Source organism: Oreochromis niloticus, linkage group LG20, assembly GCF_001858045.2.
Source record: "Oreochromis niloticus isolate F11D_XX linkage group LG20, O_niloticus_UMD_NMBU, whole genome shotgun sequence".
In the NCBI taxonomy this organism is placed as follows: domain Eukaryota; kingdom Metazoa; phylum Chordata; class Actinopteri; order Cichliformes; family Cichlidae; genus Oreochromis; species Oreochromis niloticus.
This window is the reverse complement of record NC_031984.2, coordinates 20,349,922-20,356,041: the sequence shown is the minus strand read 5'-3', so window position 1 is coordinate 20,356,041 and position 6,120 is coordinate 20,349,922. Positions and strand designations below refer to the sequence as shown.

At 41.5% G+C, this 6,120-nt stretch overlaps 1 protein-coding gene and 1 non-coding gene across 2 annotated transcripts in view; both read left to right on the top strand.

Annotated features, from left to right (window-relative positions):
* Positions 1-1,378: 1,378 nt before the first annotated feature.
* trnac-gca (transfer RNA cysteine (anticodon GCA)) lies at positions 1,379-1,450 on the top strand. Its single transcript has one exon. It is a non-coding gene; the product is annotated as a tRNA-Cys (tRNA).
* A 3,169-nt stretch (positions 1,451-4,619) lies between these two features.
* adcy6b (adenylate cyclase 6b) overlaps positions 4,620-6,120 on the top strand; it is a 32,160-nt gene continuing 30,659 nt past the window's right edge. Inside the window, exon 1 of the mRNA XM_005478108.4 lies at positions 4,620-4,984. The gene's annotated coding sequence lies outside the window, so the exon portion shown is untranslated. The remainder of the gene's footprint in view (positions 4,985-6,120) is intronic.

Here is a 6,120-nt window from a genome sequence, read left to right as displayed (position 1 = left end):
CAAGCTCTTAAGCTCCGGGTTCATGCAGGATTCCTTGCTTAGCATGAAATTGGTGTAATGGGATGAGCCTTATTCCAGGGCTCATTAGAGCGACACGTGAAGGAGAAAGTGTCTGTAATCTGTGCTGTTACACATGGACTAAGCATGTTAATTTACTTCATTATCACAGTCCCAGAAGTCCCATTACTTCCGTTTGCTGTTCAGATTCAAAGAGCTTTGTTTGACTGGGACGCTGTTTTTAGACGTTTTGCTTTCACTATCTGAAGATGTCCAGGCAGGGAGGGTTGGATGAAGGTCTTCTCGGTTTTCACTGATCCAGCACTTTGCCCACCAGCCCCCACCACTTCACATCCTGCAGACGCCTTCCATTTACACCGTGCCAATCGACCAGGTAGCTTAAACTGTATACAGCAGACAGCCAATGTCAAAGACACGGGAGAAAGTCACACACACATATACACAGAGAGGCCCCTGAAGTGGACTGAAAGATTCATTTTGTTCGTTTAATTTCAGATTGTTTTTATTTTAAAAAGAGAAGGGGTGTGTGAGACAGTCCGTGACAGTTGGCGCCCTCTGCTGGGCAAACTGTCATGAAATCCAAATCTCATATTTGGTCACTTAAGTCAAGACTATTAAAAAATCTTAATATTTTGGTAGGAAAATAGGAACTAGGTCCAATGATTTATTAAAACAGTTTAAACATACATGGAAATACTGTGTGTAAGGTAAAATTAACTGAATTTGTACAATTCAAACAAGCTAGAAAGTCGTTATACTATTTGGTATGATCACCCTTATTCTTCAGCTTGTAATTTTTTTGAAGTTCAGGAAAAGTCCTCAAGGCTTCCAGAAGGACAAAGCTCTTCTTTGGATTTTGGCTGGATTTTGTTATGTTTTCCGTCAAGATGATCCCACATTGCTTCAATGATACTGAGGTCTTGGCTGTGGGGAGGCCAGTTCATGACTGATAATGATTCACTGTGTGTTTTTCTATCCAGGTATGCTTTTACTGCACTGGCTGTGTGTTAGGGATCATTAACATGCTGAAAAATGAAGCTGTTCCCAATCAGACAGTTTGCATAGTATTGCAGGTGGATCAAAATCTGATGGTGCTTTTCTGTGTTTATAATTTCTTCAATTTTGAGAAGATCCCAAACAGTATTGGCTGAATTGCAGTCATGGCTTTCAAAGAATGACACAGGCTCCATTGTGTTTTATAAATTTTGTAGACATCTCTCCTGACCTCCTCCATATCGATTGCTGGCAATTTCAATCAAAAAAAATTCTCCTATTTTCCTATTTACCTTCCTTAATAATTGCTACATAACAGCAACCCATCCACTGGGTAGGTTTCAGTGAACAGATGCAATTTCTCTAAGGGGGTATAGCTCAGTGGTAGAGCATTTGACTGCAGATCAAGAGGTCTCTGGTTCAATTCCAGATGCCCCCTATGGAAGCTCAAATGATCAGGTAACATTTTTGAAGGACCCTCTAACATTAAAAAAAAACTATAGCTCAAGAGCATTTCCTAGCTGAAGAGGCAGATTCATATTTTCATGATTTTCAGATAGTGTTTATCTGCTGTAAATAGTTCAGCTTCCATAGAAAAAAGGACACATTGAACGCTATTTTGAAATATGACAAGTATGCTTGTTATGCAGTGATTAGATGCCAAAGGGGCAAAGTATGCCAAGACAATGTCCCTCACATCCTTACACTCCCACCAGCAGCCTAAACAACTGATACAAGGAAGGATTCATGTTTTCACGTTGTAAATGACATGAGATTTATCAGATCAGGAAACATTTCTTTCAGTAACTGTTCAATTTTGGTGTAAAATTTTGCCTCGGTTTCCTGTTCTTAGCTGACAGGTGAGGCCTCTGGTGGGGTCCCCTGCTGCTGTAGCCCATCTGCTTCAAGGTTTGACCTGTTGTGCATTCAGAGATGCTCTTCATATGTTGGTGGTTACTTAACTGTGTGTTTTTTAAAGTTATTTTTGCCTTCCTGTCAGCTTGAAGCAGTCTGGTCACTTTCCCCTGACCTCTAGCATCAACAAGGCATTTTCACCCAGAGAACTGGCACTAACTGGATTTTTTAAAAACTCTCTGTAAACACTTGAGATGGCTATGCCTGGGACATTTATTACTGGCAGTTTCAGTCAAACATTCATCACTTCATAAGACCTGTAGCCACTGATTTCCAGTTCAGTTCTTGTGTCATCTGCACACTTCAGCCTTTTATTCCTATTTCCCTTCCTTAATAATGGCTTCAGTGAGCAGCTGCATGATGAGGTATACTACCAACTACTAACGTCTAATATTTGTATAACCTTGCAAACAAGTGTTACGGGATTCCGACCTGGCACAAATTCTACCTAGTAAGTAATTAATAAATAGAAATAAATACATTTAATTTAATTAAAACTGGGAAAAAAAGAGCAAAAAAACCAAAAATGTTCCCAGACTTCCTCTACATGCGTCCACACTTGCATAAAATAAAGGTGTTATCAGCTAAGGTATAAAAACAGTAAGACTTGATGCATGTGTGAGGTGTTGATGCAATAACATCAAGTTAATAAGCTTCCCTCAGATAGTCAGTAGTGACTGGATGCAGACCTTAATGATCTTGAGGAGGCATATGAATGCTGTATATCTGCCACATGATCAGATGCTAGACCATTTAAGGCTAAACACAAACAGTGACACTTTATACTGAATTCTGTAATGCACAGGGAGCCACTGCAAAGCTGTCAGCACTGGAACAATGTGATCTTTTTTTTTTTTCTTTTCTTTGGCCCAATCAGAAATCTAGCTAAAGGGTTTTGGTCTAACTGTAAATAAGCAAGGCTGACTGGCTAACTCCATATATGCTAAACTAAAGATGGAAGGCCACACAATATAACCTCATTCTTTTCTTGTTTAGCTGTGGGAAAATGTGGAACATTGAATTATTTGAAGCCAGGTTACAGTGATTGTGCCCTTGTATGGAGGAGTGATTTCCAAGATTCCCTGGTATATGTTTGTAAATCATCTGAGTTGGAATGAAAAGACATGTCATATTCAGAGGGAGCATGTACAAAGAAAACAGAACAGGCCACAAAATAGAGTCTTGGGGAACTTCAGACGTCATAGAAGAGTATTTTCCAATGTAGACTGAAAAAGTCCCTTATTTAATATAAGACTGAAACCTGTTTAGAGCCAAACCCTTGACTCCTACACAATGTTCCAATTGCTAAATGAGTAAATCATGATTGACTGAGTGAAAGGTAGCATCATTTATTACTTTTAAAAGAGCAGACTCAGCATTGTGAAAGTCCCTGAAACCTAACGGGAAGGTCTCATAAATTTTGTTGTTTACTAGAAAAGACAAAAGTTGAGCTAAAACACTTTTTTTTTCTTTTTTTTTTTGTTATAGCAGTTTAGCTATAAATTACAGTTTTGAACAACTGTGTGGAAAACTGCTGTTTCAGTGACTGTTCAGATATTGTGAAGAATTTTGCATTAGCACAACCTCTACTATACACAGTGTCCAAGAAAAAGAAAAAAAACACACACATCTGGTCTCAAAACAGCACAAACTCGAACTTTGCCAAGAGCATTAAAAGAAGCTAACGAATACTGGCAGCACAGTTTTGGACAGATGAAATCAAAATATATTTATTGGACTCAGATGGCGTCCAGCATGTTTGGAGTGGACCTGGCTAGGATTACAACAGCTGGAGGTAGATCTATACAAGTGTTAACCATGCTGGACATATGACATTTATACCTTTTTCTGTGGACGCATATTTAATGCATTTTGAACTGCAACAATGCATCAAAGATGACTTCTTGTCTCAAGACACTTGACAGAATATACATTTCCCATGCAAAGCAATATGAAATTACATTTAAATGAGAAGTGGAGGCTGTCACCAGTCTCCTAAATTACGGACATAAATCCAGTTTGGGAGTATTTTAAAGTGGAAGTTAGAGAAACAAAGACCAAAACAAAAAAGAAGCAATTTTTCTATTTTCTCTTCTCTTTCTTCTGCACCCACACTTGTGTTGCACTGGTTAATATAAAGCCAGTTTAGTAACATTTAGGCTCACATTAGTAAAATATGGTGCTGTAACATAGATTTACACACCAGTCCTTCCATGTAAAAGCAGAGTAAACTAACTTACAACTGTGTGCATTAACCTAGTCATACTGTGTGCTTACTGAAGTCCAATATTTAGTGTTCCTGGTCCCTGCCAGTAGATTGTTCTTTGCCAGCACTTGTTGAGCTACTAGTTCACACATTAAATTGCACTGTGTGATTTTTGGTGGTCTGTGCAGCCATTAAACCTGAATCAGTTGTTTCTCAATAAATGGTTTTGATGTATTTTATATAAGACCAACTGTGATTATCGTAGGAACTGAATAAAAAACAGCTTAGAGGTCAACACGATCTCTTCGGGAGACTTTTGGAAGTATTTAGTGGATAAATCATCGCCACTAGGTGGTGCTTTGACAATATTTGCATGCAATGCTTAACAACAGCTTCTTTGTTCTCTGCTGGCTTGCTATTATTCTGCAGGCTGTGTTACAACAAGGGTGAAGTAAACGAAGAGGAAGGAACAAATGGACATAATGACGGGCAGAAGAGTGGATCACAGTCGAGCAGGTGGAGACGCACGCATGTCACCTCTAGGGGGACTCCTGCGATCATGAATGGGATGGGAATGTAGGACTGGAGCTGTCAGTGTGTGTGTGACTGTGTGTGAGAAAGAGTGAGTGCGAGAGAGAGAGAGAGAGAGAGAGAGAGGAGGCTGTGAATGTAGGGTTGTAGCTTTGGCTGGGAAGAGAGAAGGCTGTCCTGCCAATTTCGCAGTTTTCCCTTGCTTTCCACAAGGACAGACCCGCATCCGAAGCGTGTCACGGCGGCTGCGTAAAGACTGAAGACAGGGCTAAGCTGGAGCTCCACTGCAGTGTTACGGTTACTCCTACTGGATGTCCAATGGTAAGTACACTGCATGTCTTAAGATTTCGCGCAACTGTGTTGGGCAACAATGTGAATTTGCTACAGCTCGGCGACACTGAAAAGCAATCAGAGGATAGAGCAGTGGAAAAGACTGGCAGCAGTTGACTTGCACTGGAGTGTGTTTTGCTGTGATGACTGCGGCGGCGTTGAGCCGCCTGAACTGTTCAGCGGGACTCTACACTACTGTACACAGGCGAAGACAGCACTTTATTTATTTAATGTGACATTTAACGCGAAGAGGCGAATCAGCCGAGTGACACTTGGCGATTTTGCCCAGAGCGTTTCACCAGCGTCCTCTTGTCCAGTGACCTGTTTGGAGTCCAAACATAATGACGTACGCGTTTATGTTGAGGGAACAGGCCCGGTGTATAGCCCTTTTACAGCCCTTATCACTGTACAGTAGTCCTGTGAGCTGGATTGCACATCCATCCGATTTCAGAGGATCAGCTGCCAAGACAGAAGTTGCCCAACGGAATGTTTTACTCGCGACAAGTTAGTAGAGGCGCTGATGTGTGGCAACCTGCACTTTCTTCTGCAGCCCACACACTCCAGGCTGACTCCAGACTATCCGGGTCCAACGCCATCTCCATGAGAATTGTGGTTAAAGCGGCTACATTTGAACACTGGGAGCAGTCGCCTTCCCCTGTAGGCTACTTAGAGCGTCCTGTTATGTAATGCGCTTCGTCCGACTGCCCCTTAACCAGACACAGCCTGGGCCTACACGTGTAATTGCCAAACATGTTTTCGGACATCAGAATCATGTTAGCGCCGGTGACTGCACGACTGTTGCTGCTGTTGCTGTCAATGTGCACAATAATACCGATATTTGCTCGTACTGCGAGGTAATTGGACGGATCATCCTAATTTTTAAACGCACGCTGGACGGCTGATTCTAATGTACCCATGTGCCATGTACAGATTCGCTTCGAGGTTTATGGCAGATGTATGCCTGCACAGATTGCATTACATAAGAGCCGCATATAGCAGTCTGACCTGTCGTAAATGTATAAGGATGAGTCGAGGACTAAGGTTGTTTCTGCAGGAAAAAAAGAAGGTGCGGGGACTTGCAGTGTGCCACAAAAAGATGCACCCAACAGCATGCTGATTACTTTACC